The sequence below is a fragment of the Plectrocnemia conspersa genome, unplaced genomic scaffold, assembly GCF_051122295.1.
Source record: "Plectrocnemia conspersa isolate PC_06_02 unplaced genomic scaffold, ASM5112229v1 ptg000011l, whole genome shotgun sequence".
NCBI lineage: Eukaryota > Metazoa > Arthropoda > Insecta > Trichoptera > Polycentropodidae > Plectrocnemia > Plectrocnemia conspersa.
Genome location: NW_028277175.1, coordinates 20,991,206 through 21,012,487, shown reverse-complemented (window position 1 = coordinate 21,012,487; position 21,282 = coordinate 20,991,206). Strand labels below are relative to the sequence as shown.

Genomic DNA, 21,282 nt, shown 5'->3' with positions numbered 1-21,282 from the left:
TTCTATTTCTGCCCCCAGGAATCCGCTCACGACCCACATATATACGAAATGTTTACGTCGAAACGTTTAACATTATTTACGTATTTAGTGTGTTTCATCACGCACGTTTGCGGCAAGCGACATGATCGTGTCGGCAATCGCCTCCCTCTTCCACTGCGGACTGGCCCAATCTCAATGGCCGAAAATCTTGGCCATTCGCCGCTGTGTCAATGTAGTCACGCTATGTAGTGCCCAAAGTCGCTACTGGCCGATTAGGCTTTTCAGCTAATTTTTTAGGCAGTGTTAAATTAATTCGCGTCTTCAGCGAGCATGCCGGAAGCCTATCGTTTCCAACCCTCAACAGAGGCAATCAGGCCTACCAAGAGGAGGGAGGGAGAAGGGACAAATTCCCGAGGCGCAACTCTGGAAAAATCATAGCAAGAATATATGTATAAAAAAAAGTAAAAACCGACCTCAAATAATGAATCTGAACTAAACTGCAGTTGTTTGAAATGTATTTACTGATATATTTGAAGTATAAGTTCCTTCAGCCTTTTTTATACATACAATAAATAAAAGGAGCGGAACATTGCCTTCAAAAGCACCCACTTTCTAGGTAGTACTTTCACAATAAATATTATTATTCAAAGGGACAGATTGTAGTTTGTGTTAAAATTAGTTTCCAAATTATTGTTGACTTTATTGCTTTTTGAACGTTTAAAAAATATTAAACATTAGAGAAAATATTCAAGGAATGTAAATTAGTAGTAGTAAATTCAGGTATTCGATCTGAAAATTCAGATCAAAGAAATAACGAAAAATCAACATATTATAGCTATCCATACCTATATTACTATTGACTTCTAATATAAGAGGACTGTTCAAAATATATTCAAACCGAATTTTGGTCAATAGGAGAGCGCAAAAACAATTATCACTTCTCAGAAGGCAAAAATTCACGTCAAAAGCAATAAAATCGTGTCGGTGCCGTCGCAGTGGGAACGCTCGGTAACGAGCGTTCCCACTGCGACGGCGACGGCACGATTTTATTGCTTTTGACGTGGATTTTTGACTTCTGAGAAGTGATAATTGTTTTTGCGCTCTCCTATTGGGCAAACTTCGGTTTAGATGTGTTTTATTTGACTATCATTCGTAATATTGTTATAGAAACGCTTGAAGGCACGATTTTATTACTTTGATTGAACTGGAAATTCACTATATGGCAACACTGAGCAGCAAAGAAAACACGAATTATCAGGTAAATATTATGAGTAGATATTTTTAATATTTTTCTAGATAATATATCTAGTCTGGAATACTTTGTTATAAGACTGTTGCTAAACAAATAATGTAGCGTTTCTTCTGAAAAATTATGATTTTTTAGAGTATTCGCATAAAATGTCTTCTGTTAAAGATTATATTTATACCAATATTTTGAAAACAAGTAGTGGTCCAAATCCAATAAATTCACAGCTGCATCCAGAACAACTTCGAAAACATGTTTGACAAAGTAAGTTTTATGACCGACTCTAGGAATTACGATTAGTAATTATTATTTAATTTCGATTTCCTCAAATATTGCCTGATCTACAAAAATTAATAATGCATGGATCAATGACTAAAGAATGATTATATTATTAAGTTTTTGAGAGTGATTCGTTCACTGTTTAAAATATACAAAAGTCAATGTTTTCATGTAAATGCTATATATGTATATATAAATTATCGAAACTCAATTCTAAGTAATATATGACATTAATTTTCAATTACGCAAATACTGTTTTTAGTAATAAAGAATTTGTCCATGATTATAATATAATATTTAGCTTCAAAAGCAATTATTTTACAAAAAATAATTCATAAAGTGAGATAACATGAAGTGAGCTTAAAAAAATCAAGTTTAACTACACATGTGAAGGAAAATATCACATATGAGAATATTTTATAACCGAGACAAAAAATGATAACCCTTCATAATATGCGTATCCGAGATTCTACGTATTTAACATAAAATGTTGCAGCTATTTTATAGCTCTTTTGCTCTTGAAAGTCATAAAATAATCTCCATTATCATTATGAATGGTGTCTTTGTTTATTAGATTTTTTCCTATATTATAACATATTAAACCCAATCCTCCCTATAGCGCTTATAATATACGTACTAGCTTATAGGTACTTAAGCCACTTTTAAAAAAAATATAATAAATATCATATTAAGATAATAAAACAATAAGCTTTCGAGACGCCCGCCTGTCACTTTTATGATATTTACAAAAAATATATAATTGAGCGCAAAAAATTCATTAAATAAAATGTTAACTTTAATAAAAATTTGACAAAAACACCTCTGCTCTTGCATAAGAAAATATAAATTTGTGAAAATATGTATTAAAATTTTCGCGACCAATTAACCCTCGACATTTTATTTAAATAAAGTAACACAGTTTATAAGTTAAATAAATAAATTGTAAGCGTTACGTTTCTAATTAATCATTGGCATTTATTAACAGCTTAACGCCCGAGGACTCGTATACGAGTCTTGAAAGAATATGCGTTTTCTTTTATTAAAAAAATACTGGAATACCATCAAGTTTGCCTCTATATGATAATCAGAGATAGTAGTATGCTATTTCTACGTACTATAAAATGAAAAATAAATTATATTTTACTTCAAATTTTATTGAAAAGAGTCGTCTTATCCCATTGTGACGTCGTCTTTTTGGGGCACATGAATTTTTTTATATAATAAATGAACCATAATTATTTAATATATTTTATGTTAAATTTCAGGGTCAAACTGTCTGGCTAGGTAAACATAAAACTAATCAAAATAAATCGAAACATCCTGGTTGATAGTAGATTAATTATGTTGCAAAATTAAAAAGTAAAATCGTTACGGTATATGTGGATAAATTAAATAATACAGCAGACAAAGAGCTTCCAAAAAATATCATCCATTCATTTACGAACATTTTTACAGGGTGTTTGTTATTTTGAAATTTCCTCACCATTTGGAAAACTGCAATTATTCACAGATTAAGAAACCAGGGGGAAAAGCTACAATTCGGATAAATTATTGCCGTATTAGTTTATTGCAAAATAATTAGCAAAAAAAAATTTATGGCACTTCTAAGGATCTCCGAGGGATAAAATCATGATCAAATAAATATGTATTTTTCATTCCTAATATTTTATGTAAATTAAAAATGGTTGCAATGGTCCTAAACCAGCTATTTATAATTTAATAATATGCATGTTTAAATGCTTTTATAATTTTTTGTGTAAACAATTTATAAAAAATATCCGTTTATAATATAATATAATTTGCACTTACCAAAATTTCGGCGTCCTTTTTGCTGCTTACAACTGTCACTGACACATTTATTTTAATCACTACACTTATAAACCACACTATATCACTATTTATATTTATTTTTATTATTTACACTTTTTTGCCTACTTCAATATTTTTTGATACGTATAAAAACACTCGTCAATATGAAGAAGAATTTCACAACTTCTGCACATGTATGCTGTATCTTTCCTTATTACATGTGCAGAACAAACACTACATTTTCTTCTCACATTTATCCCGACACTTTTTATTTTTATTGGCTAACGATTTTTCAGCTTATCCGAAAGCTTTTCTAGTGGATCGACAGCACTGACAAGACAAATTATGGTAGAAATTCGTGTAATGTCGTCAAAATCGATAAATTTCACTGAATTCTGCATCCATCATTTAGCCTTACTCAAAAGAAAATCTTATGAATTTAATTTAACCGTTACGATTCAAATTTTACCGTGAATCAGGCTGACTAACACACTAAGTCATTTATAAGGTATATTTTCAGAACAAGTTTCATTTCGATATATGTTAAAACCACGGCAGTTATCATCTCCTCAAATTTTGTTACATCTCACATTTTTTTATTTTTAGACAAAATCGAACTTTTGTGTAAATTTTATTGAAACTATTGATAGTATTAATATTAAAATTAAACTTGCGACGATTTACCCCAACCGCAAATGTATCAAATGTGAATTAAAAGGGGTGGATCTGATGCGCACAGATAGTAGCGCATCGTGGGCGGTCTTTTGGCTGTCTTGTCCACGCCTACAATCTTCCAGCCTGAAATGATACAAAATGGCGGATCGGATCGATTCGATCGTATCATATATTTTTTAAGGAAATGATTCTGACATGACAAACTTCTGATGATCACGACACTATCGTGACTCTTAGTTATTTCCACGTGATGTTATCAATTTCGCTGATTATTTATTACTGTATATAATTCACCTTATTTCCTTATTAATAATAATCGCTTTCAGTCGCGTGCTCGCTGAATAGTTTTATGTGTGCGTATGACGTATTATTGGGCGCATATATATTTTGCGAACACAAAAAAGTACACACGCTCACTGTGAGGGAAAAAACGTTTATCAGATCGCAGCGGACGTATTTATATGTGTATTTGTCATTTTTATTTTTTAATGCTTAGATTTAAGTTTACATGGGTTAAAAATTATTTTAATATTAAAATTTTATATTTATTTCAACAATTGTTTGAATAAAATATTAATTTTATTAAAGTAACGTATTTTGTACACGATACTCACCGGGGGCGTAGCTCAGATGGTAGAGCGCTCGCTTAGCATGTGAGAGGTACCGGGATCGATGCCCGGCGCCTCCAAGGTTTATTTTTTTTTATTATTAATTATATTTTGATTATTTTAGTAATAAACCATATTTATTACATATATATAAAAAAAAAAATAATAAAATAAAATCTCTTCTGAGACGATTGTTCATTATCTGTCGAAAACATCAAAGGGCGGTTCGCGAAGCGAATAAAATTAGCCGGCTTCAGTATACTGATGCGGGATGTTAATTTTACACTGCGTTAATAAATGTTTGTCGGCTCTGTTGCTCGCAGACATCTGTTTGAAGCATCGGAAATATCCGGTCCAGTGCTTCTCAATATTTTTCTTATAAAAATATTTTTAGCTAAGTTTCAATCCATTAAAAATATGTTTTTTCAGTTATATATTTTTAATAATTTAAAATATTTGTAAGATTTGAAATATAAAATAAATATTAATTATTATAATAATAGGAAATCGCTTCGAAAGCTGGCAAAATATTATCAAAATATTTCATTTTTCCGGCTTACATATTTTGTCAATTGCAATAATACTGAAATTTTCAATACCGGTATTGAGAATATTATTTTAATTGACATAAAAAATAATCCAAGTATCGCTCACACGATTCACCATGTTTATTGATTAGCAACACCAAAGCGTTATCCAATATTTTAATTACAAATTATTTTAATTAAAATAATTATTATTTATAAAAAAGAAATATTAAAATATTGATAATTGTGATATTTTTTTGATGGAGAAGTGATTTATTTATATTATTTACATTTTGAACATTTAATTTTGAAATATCGCAATAACATTTATTTTCGAAGGATTTATCTCTCGTATACTTATTTATTTCTACTTATGTTAATAGTAACATTAATTAAATTTGCGTTACAAATGTTTATGTAAATATTATAGAATATAAAATACTGCATAAACCTTTTAGCCCTAGACAATTTGGACATATGAGATTTTTTAAATCATTGATATGTATTTTCAAATGAATATTTTATACATATGTTTTAAAAATTTGCAATAATAATATTTAGTTGTTATAACAAAAAAAAATTTTTTTTTTAAATAAAATATAAATCAAGTTTGATTTAAAAAAATACACCGTCAAACACATTTTAATTTTATCGCTTAGTACAACCTATCTTTATTTTCTCACAAAAATATAACATTGCATTATTTACCAATAAAATCATTTTTTTAAAAAAAATACATTTCGCGCAATTTTTTCAATTACGTTTTTTATATAAATATAATCTTAGAAACTTACTTATTGCTATTATTTAACACCAATGTTTTGTAAAGTATATTCCATGAACTATTTGGAAAAAAATATGTCTGAATGGATATAAAAATGTACAAATAGTATGCAATACCCGCTTTTGTTTTCACTTCGCCAGCCATCCTTATCATAAAAAGGCGCGGTTATTTCTCTGTTACATAACAAAATTACTAGGTACCGTTAGGTACTTTTAGATTTGCATGAGATAAAGCAAATATATTCCTTTTATTTTTACACTTCGCGCATATACAAACATATCGAACATGTTAAATTAAATTTAAAAAGTTTTCGCTAAAATATTTTTTGCCGGTGGGATTTTTCGCATAGATAGGGATTGATAAAACAAATAAGATGGACGACTTTAAAAAAAATTTTTTTGGTACTACTGATATTTTATTTTGTAATACCGGTAGTACTGAATATCAATTTTTGCCCCAATACCGGTATTACCGATATTGAAATCTCGTCAGGAGTCGTTGATTGTATATTTTTTCAACCTTTTAAAACGGTAACTGGCAAACAATTGTTTTTAAATTAGCATACTCAAGTTTTTATTTTACATTTTATAAAAAATATTATTAATTAAAACTAAAATATTCCTCCTCCTCCGGTTGTTATGGGATGCATTAGACTGTAAGATGACATGTCATGACATGGAAAAAACTGATGGGGTATGCGGATTTTTTTTGTGGGCAAAAAAATGGCGGATTGCGATGGTGAACTGAAAAATTGGGTAAAAGATTAAAAATTTAATGAAAATGTATTTATAATAGTCAAATGAGACATGTTTTTGACTTATTTGTGATTCCATTTTTAGTACGTGATATACCCCTAATTACATTTCATTACAAAGCAATGTTGTAATCTGACTTATTGTTCTCTTAAATAAAAAAAAATTAATAAAATGAATCTTGTTTATATATTTTATCAATTGTAAGCAAAATAATATTTATTAAAATAATTTAACCGTTATTATTTCAGTGATGCATATTTTCTATTTCACAAGTAGCAGTTTATGTTATAGTTAATCATAAAAAAAAACAATTAAAAATATTTGATGAGTATTTTCCTAAAGCAAAATTATTAAAAGCGGTGGATTTTAAAGAAAAAATAATAATTAAATAAAAAAATAATATTAAAAAATTACTATTTCTTTGTTATTATTACAAATATATTTTATCTATAATATTCACAAAGTTTTAGCACTACGTTTGTTGACTTTGCGTTAAATTTACACGATTTCATGGCACACATGTTTATCATATCGGAGATCAAAATGTTATAGAAACGGGAAACATCCGCGTTAGTCATGCATCGAGCAAAATTCGTTACGCTCAAAATTAAGTAGGAATAGGGAGTCACATGACATATCGGATATAAAGCTCCTTGTGAAAGTTTTCAATTTCGGACTTCTTTTCCGGATACAAATCACTTTAGTTCGAGAGTTAGTTGGCGGTTCCAGATGTCCGGATCTTTCGCGCGAAAGACCATAAATTACCAAAGTCGACCGGGGAATTGGCCAAAATGTAGTACATACATTCGGATAAAAATATCCGCATATGTAATATTATCTAAATAATTAAAAATTAAATATAATATTCGTATTGTATCAAAATACAGGTTTGTCCGTCTCTCGTATATGTATAAATGTCGTAAAACGTGAACTTTCATAAGTTTGTTCTGCGGAATGTTCGCAAAACATAATATATAAGTAGTTCGTAGGTAACAAAGGGGTGTCGAAAGTTGTGGGGGGGTGGAAACCAGCAGGTGCTTTTATCAATAAACCGACCCAGAACACCCGCTGTCCTTTATTGGTTCTCTTCTGAACTTTTGGACACGATTCTTTTTCGGTTTTTGGTCAGACGGAAAACTGCGACGACACGATTTGTCACGACCTAGGTATAATGATATATTGTATAGAAATATGATGTTAATAATTAGCCAATTTAAATATAAAGGCACGCTTATAATTCAATATGCAAATAATACATTAAACATTTGGTCAATTGCTTAAACGCAAACATTTTTACTGCTTTAAAAAATCTGTCATGTTAGGGTAATAAATAGAAACTCTATTTAAATGTAACATATATTAAATATGATAACTGTGCGTGTCAAACTTATACACATAGTATAAGTTTTACAGTTTTTACTAGGTCAAAAATAAAAATTAATGACAATGTTATTTGAAAGCATGTAATCAAAGTTTGATATTAAAGTATAATGTATTTATTATTGTATTATTGAATTGTTTATTTTAATGCAATTTAATAACGCATGATATTCTTCTTCTTAGAATGCTTTCACAGTCAATCAATCGAGTTACAGTAAACTAATTTTGTTTTCTTTAAAAAGGTAATGGATATTAAGAATAAATTTCCAAAGGGAGAGGCATTATTGTCTAACGAAGTTCTCATCTCCTATATTTTTAAAAGCTATTATTTAAATAAACTAAATGTTCCGCTAGAAAAATTACTGCGCAAAATCTCCTTTTTGGTCTTTCCTTTTATTCATCTTTATATAATATTAGACACATGTACTACATTCTTTAAAATAGACAAGTAATATGATTAAACATAAAATACGTTAAATTTCACATTCTTTCTTACGCTCCTCCAAATTAATTTTTCGTTCAACATTTATCTGACAGAATTTCGGATATTAACAGTTTTTCATTGTTTCAGGCAAAGAAAGCACATTGGCTAAATTATTGGAAGTAAGGTTGCACGCGTGTAGATCTTTTCAATTTTTAAGAGATTTTTTCTCTCTATCTTTGTCTTACAGTCAATGCAATTTTTCAAAAAAATATCTTAGTTTCAGTTAAAGAAAACATGCTAATTAATTTTTAGAAGTAAAGTTGCATATGTTTGGTTTTCTTACATCTTACATCGGTATCTATCAGTGTTCTATTTTTTTAAATTTTGTTGCTATATACACATTTTTTATTGATACAGATAAAAATCGGTAAGAGGACCTCTGATATAAATTATGTTTGATCCGATACTAGGATGTGAAGTATTATTTTTAATTATTCCCAGTCGCGATAGAATCAGGGATTTGAGGCACGTTCCTACACTTAGTAAGCAATGATTTATAACAGTGATTTATCATACCGGTCAATGTTAAAATAAAATATTTATTTTATTTCATACAACAAGCCCACACAAACTAAATCTACCTTCAATAAAAAAATCTGCAGCACAGATATCCGAAAATTGCTATATTTTATTCCTGTCACAGAGCCTCACTGGGTGGGGCAAGAGGGCTATATTGCGGCAATAAAATATATCAAAACGTGTGGGGTTATCCTGGACGACCGTGTATGGAGGCAGATCTGGGGGGTTAGAATAGGAGTGGGCACTTTCTTGGCGAGTCCTTGAAGCAGGACATCGGCGATATTTCAACCACCACGCGTGTCCAACGGCCATTGTTGGCACGTGGTTCCTACGGACACGTGTTCCTGCGGCCCGATTCGTGCAATGCTTCTCTCTTATTAAACATTTTTACGATTACCCCCCCCCCCCCCCTTCGTAACCTTATCCCCGGCGATAAGTAGATATATTATATTGTGCTTTTTGATGTCACTTGAATTTATTTATTTAAGATCTTACCATCATGGCGTTACAGGTTTTTAATACATACTTATATGATGACTATGGTGGATCAGAATTCATTCAACTTTCGCATATTGTCGTGCAAGAGAATAGTACCTTTTTGATTTGCTTGTGCAAGGATCAAACATACCATATGTAATGGTCAGTCAGGATTAAAAAAAATTAATCGAGTATATACTGAGCGTTTTATTTTTGCTTATTACTTTAGGACTTCATTTTTTAAAACGTACTACGCGGCTCACGAGCCGTATGCGGCATACAACACCCGTGTGTGCGGCCCGATTAGCAATATTGTTGAAATTAATTTAATATTAAAATTTCATAAATTATCATTATTTTTTGCATGGTTTTTCTATTACCTATTAATAAAACTCATAAAATTAAAAGGTAACATATACGAAAAACAAGCGTTTCATAAAAAAAAACTGACGACTATTTTGTGTTGAAAAAATAAGGCATTATATTTAATTGCATTTCAAATTTTCTACATAAGAAAAGGTGGGTCCATGCCAGATGCTTTAAAATACGAAAGCATTAATTAAGGTCGAAAGTATTTGAATAGAAATAAATTGTTTACGTTTTTTTCAACTATTATAATCGGCATTATTTTTGCATTGGTAATTTAAGAACGACCTAAACATAAAAAAAACTTTTTGCGTGAATTTCGGCAGATTGCAAAAATGTGTGGGGGCTTTTCACAGAGTTACGCCATAAAATTTGCCTGTCGGTGTACTTAAATCTCGTTTTTTCAATTTTTTAAAGAGTTTTTTTTATCTTTATCGTGTTCGAAGTATGAAATTATAATGTAGCAATAGATGTAGTTTGTATAAGATTTGCATCCTTTACTTAGTTCAACATTTACTTACATTTGTAACTGCGTCCTAATATAATCAAATTGAATATTTATTTTTAAAGTCTCTCTTCAAACCACTTACAGTTGGTAGCATTCACTATACTTGTGATATTTGGCCAATTTCGCAAATCCCTCTTGATTTTTTTTATATATATATTGTTCGACTGTATTCCGTGGAGTAACGGTCTTGAATTTCCAGATAGCATCCCCGCAAGTGGTCGGTGAGCTGAAGGACGCCGTATCCTCTGGAGCGAGATAATTGCCAGGGGGTGGTGAAAGCTTTGAATCCTCGTCGGCTAATAGAAACGTTAGACACCGGCGGCCCACCCCGCTGTACGTCAAGTTGGGTACGTGAACGTACATAGAATGTACGTGTATATATAATCCACGGGTATGTATGTGTATACGCTTCCCTGGTCCCTACCCACGTTTCTCCAGCCTTCTTCTTCCCCATCCTGCAAAAAGCTAACTTTCACGATTCCATTTAAAAAAAGGCACATTACGCTCCAAGGAGCTTTGAGATCCCACATCACGTCTGTGCTTTAGTGATCCAAAGGCAGTATTACATCGGTTAATAGCGTTTATATTTTTAATTTAAATATAGTAAAAATATATGCGTTTGAGAGATATTAGAAAAGTCCATGTCAATGGTTCGATTAGTGATCCATTTCTTCTAAGCGAAATGAGATACTTTTCTTGCCATTTTTTTTGTCAATGAGTAAAAAGAGACGTTTAATACGAAGAAATGAGTTGAAGGTCATTTGTTGTCACTAAAAACTGATATTTAACTGGATACTCTACGCGCGTTGGGTGCTGATAAATAAAGTAGGCGTAATTTCTGAATACCGTTGTAATCAAGAACTTTGATCTCATATACAGGAGGGTGGTATATATATTTTAAAACATAAAAAGATTTTAATTCTATCTCAAAAAAATATTATTAATTAGATCGTTGATTGTGTTGAATTATTTCTGTACATTTAATTTAAGGTGTCATTATATATATTTAATTTAAAAAAATATGAAAGAAAATATTTTTAATGCGATTTCTTATTCTTAAAACTCTTAAATTTCTGTTTTTATATATTATTTTCATTTTATTAAATTTCAACACGCCAAAGCTCACTGTACAAGAGTTTTTGCCGCTTCATATTTTTCTTATTCTTTTTTTCAGAAATTTTAAATAATCTTTTTGTTGATATTTTTTGTTTTTAATTTATTGCATTTACTCAATTGACAGGATTTTATTGCTTTTGCCGTGAATTTTTGCCTCTGAGAAGTGATAATTGTTTTTGCGCTCTCTTATTGACCAAAATTATGTTGGAAAATACTTGTATCAGCCCTCTCATATTAGAAGTCCATATTAATCAGTAAGGATAGCTATTATATTTTTAAAAATACTGTAATATCGAAATACAGATATGTAATATGTAAACGTTGCCTTCAAAAGCACTCACCTAAAAAGTTAGTACTTTTGAAGGCGATGTTCCGCTCCTTTTATTTATTGTATAATATGTATAAAAAAGCGCGGAAGGAACCTATACATGATATACATCAGTACATTGGTACATCTTAAACAACTGTAGTTTAGTTCAGATTCATTATTTGAGGTCGGTTTTTATTTTTTTTATAAATATATTGAGTTGGGCCCCTCAATGAGAACGGACCTCAGGAAATTTGTCCCCTCTTCCCATCCCTTCTCGGCAGGCCTGTGTATAATTCAAGAATTCACTCTCGGCGAACTCGCGCCAGAGACCAGAGAGATTTTCTTATTTGCCACCGCCTCTCGACACTGATACCTGCATTTTTATTGTACATATATCGGTATAGATTATATATTTGTAATATTCCGAAGAATGATTTATTGTTGGCGATATCCAAATGTATGATATTGTAAATATAATTATGGAATTTTCCTATAAATTATGACGATGGGAGAAAAAATAGGGGGAGTTTTGTTCTTCTCGTTGGGATTTTAGTATACGAAGATTCAGTCGAAGTTCAGATCTTTAGGCAGATATTTTCGGAGTTCGGACATTGGAAGCCGAACCTTCTTTAACATTTGATGTAGAACTACGTTACGTAAACATTTAAATACACAAATAATTGTAAACAATTACTCAATAAAAGCTTGGACAAACATTCATAGAGCATAACATTTTTGGAAAATGGAATAGGAGCTCCCTAAAATGTTATGAATAGCTACAGTTTTAAAACAATTTTCATTATTCGTCAGTATGCTAATACAAGTTTATAGCCTTTTTATGTATAAAATATTGAAGTAGGGTTCAATACAGTTTTTTCATGACACTTAAAGTTTCTACCAACATAATAAAATCTAAATAATTCTCTATATATTTATATACATTTTGCAACTGATGTAATACAGGCTTTACAGCGAAAATGCGGATAGAATGACAGATATATAAGAGTACAGTTTACCCTTATCCACTCGGTGGGATTCGCTCGCAAAATACTGCGATGTTTGCAACACTAGCACACGACCTCCCGCACATTTTCCTAGGATCCTTTGACTTTTCAGTTTAAAATCCTATATATCAGATTGAGGCGTTTACGACGTTTCAAAATCGCTTTAGTCGATATCCTCTTTGCTCTTCGAGCGAGCAAAAAGCCAGCAGCCGATTCCACCACGAATGTATGAAACGCTCAAAAAATTATCCATTACCGCGAGCTTCTGACTAACCCTCAACATGGCGGCGGTTGTGCCGAGAGGTAATTTAATTATTTAATTCAATAATAATAATTAAATAATCAATAGTTTCTTGCGGTTTGTTTTTTATTTTTATATTTTTTTACACACGATACGCTGTGGTTAATTACTGGACTATATTTATCTATTATGTAATGAACATTTTATAGCATCCTATTATTAAAGTTTACGCAATGTTAGCATGATAGTAAAAATATAAATAAATTAAACCATATACAGTGTATCATGTACATGAACTACTCAATACAAGAAACCCAGCTAAATCGTAAAACCAATACACTCTCTTTTTAGGAAACATGTTATAAAGTGATAATAAAATTGGGCTAAAAATAGGTAAGAAAAAAATTATGAGGGATATTCGGAAAGTAAAGATACAATCCAGGAAACGTCATTTAAGTTTTGCGTCTACTCTCTTTTAGGCACCCAACGCACGCAGAGTTATTGAAAAGCTATTCTTTTCATTACTATTTTATTTTTAGAGCACTCTTCAATACACCTTGACTTCTTTCTTTGCCATAAAAGGTAACATGATTTGGCATGTTAATTGCTATAAATAAAAACAAGTTGGTAGAAATATTTATGTATCAGTTTTTAAAGACTTAAATTCTTACTACCCGGATATCCCAATCATATTATGCTAAAAATTCGTTTAATATGTACATATATAATAAAATTAATATTTTAAATAATAAATTTATTTTAAATAGATATCTTTCAGCAATAAGAAGCAATATTGATAAAGCTTCTGAGGGCAGTATGATTGACAAGAAAGAAAAAAAGGGCGAAGAAAGCTCGGCGGCATGAGAAAAAGGGGGATGAAGGAGACAAATGGGGGCTGAGCCCCTCACCAGGAGCGGCCAGAAGACGAATCGATGATGCCGGGAGATGAGAGCGAGACAGACGCACCTCCTGACGTCTGGTCTCCATGGCAACACCGGCAGACTGCTCTTCCCGCATACATACACACACACGTACAGATACCAAAACCAACACACACAACCAAGCATGCCACATACATACACGAGCAGCGAGAAAATGGGAAAGCGGCCCGGGAAAATTGCTACGATTTTAATACGTCAACTTGCGGGAATGGTGTGGGGGAGGGGATCGAGGCGGGGAGAGGGAGTGAGAAAAGTGCGCGTTTACCAACGCGTTAATATATCATCAGATACGCGCTTAGACTTCAGGTAGGTGTGTCTACCTGTTAATTGAATAGAATATCTTTTATAATTTTAGATACTATAGGTTATACTTCCCTTTTATATATTACAAATATTGTTGAGATTTAAGTTAAAATTTAATTTGTATTTTATCAGTTATATATGATTGTACAATATATATTAGAACCTTCCAAACCTTCCAAAAATATTGTAAATTACAACGAAAACTCTCGAGAAGGATATCACTAAGAAAGCAAATCACCTCAAAAAGTGATTTGCTTTCTTATTTCAAGTATTCTGGGACGAAATATAAAGAAAAAAAAATCGCTTTTTAGTGCGCAGAAAAAAAAGTTTTATACCTTTTCAATCGTCTTCCTAACATTATAAGAATCGTAATTCCCCAATTTTTTTGCCAACTTTTTTGTATAGGTGTAATTACTTCTTCATCATTTGGTGATTAATTTATGCATGTACCCAGGGCTTTTTTTAAATAAAAAGGGTGCCTGAACTCAATTCTTGTCAAGCTTTTTACTAAAGAAAATTATATTAAAATATTTAAATGAAATTTAAAGCAGCTTTTTCTATGGCATAAAGCGCATAAAGAATAAAATTTATCTTTTGCATATGGTAGTCTGATTGACATGTTCCTAAATTTCATCTCTCCAAATGTCAACTGAACATCAATAACTTCAAGTATACGAGCCCAAAGTGCAAACTCAACATTTTTTCGATTTAGCATCCTATTTTAAATTGACTCTTTCAATGTGAAATAAAATCCTTTAGAGTCAATAGGATCAATTAAAAAATGGTGTAAAATGTACAGTAGCTACAGCACATTTATAATAGGGTCAAAAATCAGGAACGACATTTGGGGGGGGGGGGGGGGCGGGACAAGTGGAAGCATTTGCCGCTCCTTGAATTTGACCAGAAAAATGCATGTCATTTAATGATATATTATACATACTATGAATTTTAATGAAATCAAAATATTAAAAAAATTAGCATTTTGCCCCCCTCCACTATAAAAAGCAGAAATGAAGTTCATGATTCTAAACCAGTAATTCTTAGATTATCCCTCAAAGAAAGTAAAAAAAACAATTTCGAATCTATCCCGAAAATATTTTTAAAAATATGTCATTTCAGTGAAATCATATCGGAATACGTATTCACCAGTAAATATATATTTTTAGCAGTAAAAATGTTATTTATCTGGCAGGTGATCATAACTTACCATACATTTACATATTTATCATTATTTTTTTACATGCTATGTATAAATATAAAAATTAAATTTTCAGTGAAATTATATTTTCTTCACAATTTGCTTACATAATTTCTATCCACGCTCATCTGTTGTAAATCAATATGTGATCAATTTAATTACACACATCTATATAAATTACGACCCTTAAATTTATTATTCGTAGTAGTATTTGTATTTTAGTTTTATGGTATATAGTTTCTAGGGTGTCAGGATAAAATTACACAGAAAAAATACTCGTGATCAAATTACAAATTAAAATAATTACACAAGAAAAAAATTACACACGCAAGTACTTTCACATTCTCCAGTAACATGCTTAGCTCTTTCGATGTGCATATAAAATATTTTATTTTATAATATTTTTATTTATTTACAATTACCAAAAAAATGTATATTTTTAGTTTCACTTTTAATGTTTTATGAAATTACTCAAATATGAAATTTTTGCGCGTGTAATTTTTTCTGTGTAATTTTTACCATGTGCAACTTATTCCTTGTGTAGTTTTATCACGTGTATTTTTACCTTTATAATTTCATTATGTAACCAGTTTATAAAACAATTATAAATATTAGCTGTATTGTTCTTTGTGTATTGTTTTATTATATTTTTTGATATGTCATCTACACATTATTTGTTCTAAAAATGTGATGATTCTTGATTTGTGAGTAATAAATTTACTGTAATGCCAATCAGAAATATATTATTAGGTTATAACGACGTTATAAACCGTATAAAATAATTTAATTTTGTATTGCTTTGTGGAATCAATTATTAGTATAATTATAATTCTGATCGATCATTACAGATTAGGTTTCACCAGATTTTCCTAATCGCAAAGATGAATATCGTGATGATTAATGAAAATCGAGCTAGTTTCTACATATTAGATATCAAAAATTCTTTAATAATAAGCTACTTAAGCTCATATAAATATATTATTATTATTTTATAGTTTACTAATATAAATGCAATAATTATATTAGTAAACTATAAAATAATTCAAGGGTGTATTTCAAAAATATACACACTACATCACTTTTATTATGTGCACAATTAAATATAGTAGCATTGTATCAAAAAATTCCTTTACGCATATCGTATCCACCAATTTGACGGGAAAAATCTGGAAAAATTACATGTAGTTAGCTCATAATATTTTTTGTAATAATCTTATATTGTTGTGTATACATTATTTATATATGATACTGAATCGCTGAAAATATATTATTTAATTTGCATTTATTATAATAATTACATATATGTATTATATATAAATATATATAAGGTCAGAATAGCGTAATCAGTAAGATTTAGACTAGTAACCCAGAGGTCGCGGGCTCGAGCCACGACAGCAGACTTATCTTTTTATTTATAAAAATTCGTCATCATTAAAAAACTATTGATTATACATTTTAATACACATAATATTTTTTAGTTAATTATACAGATGTCACTGATTCTTGTCTTGTGGTTAATACTTACTTTTATAGTCATTAAGTCTGATTGACTTAGTTAATAATAAGTTCATAGTGTCTATCTATTAGTTTGATATAAATCAGTTACTTTCCACATTTAATATACCTAAGTGTGTACACGTGTCAGGTTCGATTTCATCGAACGTTGCCATTAAAAAGGTGGAATTTTCATGACTGGCAATACGTAAATAGCTTTAGTAACAAGCCAAAGAAGTTGTATGATTGCCTCAATGAAGACCTCCTACGACCCGTGAAGGGAAGCGTACGTAAAACCTTTATAGAGCTTTTTTGGTTTCCCTTTGAAACGGCTCGCCTTTATGTTGCCATGGAATTGGAGAAAATGGCTGTTTTGTACTGCTCGTGTTGGCAGATGAACTGCGTCACGGAAAATTGTGTCCCGGGCTCAAATCGATTTTAGACGAGGGAAAAATTCGGATTTGATCTTGCGAAGGTACTAAAAATATCATAACTATATTATTACCCGTAATCGTTCGACCAAACGAGCGGAGAACATATCCAGTTGCTTTAAATTTTCTTATAGTTACTGTTAAAAAGTATACTTCCTGGTGACTTATTTAAAAACGATGAGTAAAAATACTATCTCACGCCTCGATAAAATGTTATCCAAAATGTACTCGACGTGTAGTGCACGGCAAGTTCAATGCATGTCATTAATCATGGATGTCAACTGCAGTCTTTGCACAGCCAATAACATCATAAAGCTGGGGTAACCAACTTGCGGACGTCGAACGTCATAATAGCAGTTAAACACATTCAAACTTTCCATCGTCTATTCTATGAACGATAGTGCTTTATGACACCTGTCGTTAATATTTGAAATAAATAATATACTGAACATTATCAATAATTAATCAAAATTAAATGACTATCGTATGGAGACATACGTTTAATTGCTATTGTATATTTTTCCTCTTCCCAATGCATTCTAATTTATTGAAAATAAATTAGTATGTTTACATTATTATAACTAATTAAAAATAAAAAATTAGAAACACTCGTCTAAATTTTGCAGTTATTTTTTTTTATTGTTTGCCTTAAAAGTTTAGAATGAAAGTAGAATTTAAATGTATATAAATCTAGTAGATCCTTAAATTTTATTTATTAATTGTAGAAATATTTAAAATAAATGTGTACAATCATTATTTAATGTAAATGTTTATCATCCCTTACTTGTATGTAATACAGTTTTCAAAGGGTCATAGTGTCAAGTATTGATTTTCATTATCATAATACAACAGCTGTGTTTTATTTTATTACAATTTATCAATTCTGTATTAAAATACTATTGTAAATGTATTTTTTGAAAAGCCAATAACAAAAAAACAATTGGATTTGTCGAAAAAGTGACACAATTAAACTTAGGTAGAAATCTGTCAAAATGTCAGGTACTAATAAAAGTATCAAGACTATTTATTTTAAATTAAAAAATAAAATAACTGTTTTAAACATTAAATCAATACAAAGTTTATTAATCTCAATTAAACTTTCTGCTGAAAAATGGTAAAATATATTATAACATACGTAAAAAATAAATATTATTCGTATTGATTTAAAATAAATAAAAAATCATGCTATTGAAAAAGTCCAATAGCGATTTTATTGCTTTTGACGTGAATTTTTGCCTTCTGTGAAGTGATAATTGTTTTTGCGCTCTTCTATTGACCAAAATTTGGTTTGAATATAATTTGATCAGCCCTTTTATATTAGAAGCCTTCTTATATAATCAGTTAAATTACATTTTCGCTAGAAGAAATATATATCTACTGGTGAAAATGTATTTTGAATTAACTAGTGAAAATATAACTTTACCAAAAATACACATTTATACATCGGATTTAAATAAATAATGATAAGTATGTAAATATATATGTATATATTACTACATATAGAAAAATTTAAATCATATAATTTTACTAGCACCTGCCAGATAATTTATATTTTCACTGGTAATAATATATATCTACTAGTGAAAATGTATTCCGATAAAATTTTACTGAAATGACAATTTAAAAAAATATATTCGGGATAGATTCGAAGTTTTTTTCTAGATTTTCTTTCAGGAATAATCACATGAAACTGAATGTATTATTTATTTATTTTGATGCATTAAATTCTCAAATTACTGATAATACAATCTACAAAAACATTAAATTTATACAATTCAGCTGGAGTTGATTTTTCGTTATATCTTTGCTTCTTCCCTAGGTATTCCATTTGAAAATCCAGAACGAATACCTAAATTTACTGCTACTAATTTACATTCGTTGAATATTTTCTCTCGTGTTTTATGTTTGTCAAAAACTACAATCTGTCCCTTTGAATAATACTTTTTATTGTGGAAGTACCACATAAAAAGCGGGTGCTTTTGAAGGCAATGTTCCGCTCCTTTTATTTATTGTATGTTTAAAAAGGGCTGAAGGAACTTATACATGAAATACATCAGTACATACATATCAAACAACTGTAGTTTAGTTTAGATTCATTGTTTAAAAGCAATTTACCTTTCTTATAAATATATTCTTGCTATGATTTTTTCCAGGGTCGTGCTCCGAGAATTTATCCCATCTTCTCCCCCCTCTCGACAGGCCTGATTATGTTTAGGAAATTTAAGGATTCAGCTAGTAGTTCGTCGTCTATTATATTGTCGAAATGAAGCAGCTACAACTGCCATAATCTCTTGAACAAATTTTTTTGTTTGATCGACTTTCACTTAAAGTATTCCTCATTTTTTAAAACCACCCAGAAATTCTTATAATTTTCTTTGAATTTCAGTGAAAGATCTAAAAATCTGTCATGCGGTCCACTTCCTGTTTTTTTGTAAAACTACCTGATTTAATCAATATAAATAATTACTGTTAAGCTTCAAATCGTTAGATGTTTTGACCCATTTTTTTGTCGGAGCCAAAGAGTCACGCGTGTTAACGGTCACTTAGCTAATTCGAAACGATCATAACAATAATTCACAAATTGTCAAATGCTACAAATTTAACAGCGCTATATATTGTTCATGTATGATATTTATTCAACGATTACTGCTATTAAATACGCACTTAACTGCGAAAGTGTTGTTCAATTCGCGATTATTATTACCTACGTATACTCGTATCGCATGAGTGAAAGTCGCGAGGTGAGTGAGTTTTATTTGGTTCAAAATCTGTTACAAAATTAGCTGTAACTGTTGTCTTGTCAACGGGGGCGTAGCTCAGATGGTAGAGCGCTCGCTTAGCATGTGAGAGGTACCGGGATCGATGCCCGGCGCCTCCAAAAATAATTTTATTATTTTTTTGAGATGGAATAGAAGTCCCTTATATCTCGGAGCCTCGTTGTTTAGCAGTAATTGAACCATTTTTTTTCAAGACTCTAGTGTAACCTGACAAACATGGTTTTGAGGTTAATATATTTTTGTAAATATGCAATAAAATTTATGTTTAGTTGGTGAGGAAACATGGCCAGAAGCTAACCAGTAGATAACTGATCGATCTGCTTTGCATGCAACAGTACGAGGCTTCATAGGAAATTAGAAGAGGAGGAGAAAGAGGCTGAGAAACCCCTTACTTCAAATGAGATCAGGTGAATAGGGATATCTGTAAAATGTTGAGCACAGTGTAAATATCGTAGAAAAGCACAACAATGCAATGTCACATTTTCGACAAATATCAATAGGAGGTAAAATATAGGTTCCAAATTAAAGTTCCACGGAAATAAAAATATTTCTTAAAGCTATCAGTGATAGACAGCAGTGATTCCTATATATGAATAATTAATCAATTTACTTATTTTATAATATATTTAAATAATTAAAAATATACCTGTATTTTGTAATAATCATTTTTATATAAATATTTGAAGGAATCAACTTACTTACAGAAAATTTGCTTTGATATACGAGTGTATTGTAAGACGAGTACAAATTATGTTCGTATTAAAAACGTTCATTTCAGTGTACATGGTTTATATTTGCCTTATAAAAAAAAAATGGCAATTATTGATTCATTTTTATCAGCATATATGTGATTATCAGTTATAATTATAATATAATTTAATATAATAACTGGTATCACGCAATGTCAGTCAAAAACGTCAAATGATTATGAACGAGGAATTAATAGTTTTAAACTCTCCTTCGCTATTGTCGAAAATCGTGTTGTGGGTTAAAGCATTTTCGCGTTTTCTTCCCAAAACGCCACTATCTGAACGTTAAATCAAAGGATAAGCGATAACCCGCGACATGACT

At 30.3% G+C, this 21,282-nt stretch overlaps 2 non-coding genes across 2 annotated transcripts; both read left to right on the top strand.

The window, feature by feature from the left end:
• The first annotated feature begins 4,603 nt into the window (after positions 1-4,603).
• TRNAA-AGC (transfer RNA alanine (anticodon AGC)) lies at positions 4,604-4,676 on the top strand. The gene has a single exon. It is a non-coding gene; the product is annotated as a tRNA-Ala (tRNA).
• A 15,563-nt stretch (positions 4,677-20,239) lies between these two features.
• TRNAA-AGC (transfer RNA alanine (anticodon AGC)) lies at positions 20,240-20,312 on the top strand. Its single transcript has one exon. It is a non-coding gene; the product is annotated as a tRNA-Ala (tRNA).
• The last annotated feature ends 970 nt before the right edge of the window (positions 20,313-21,282 follow it).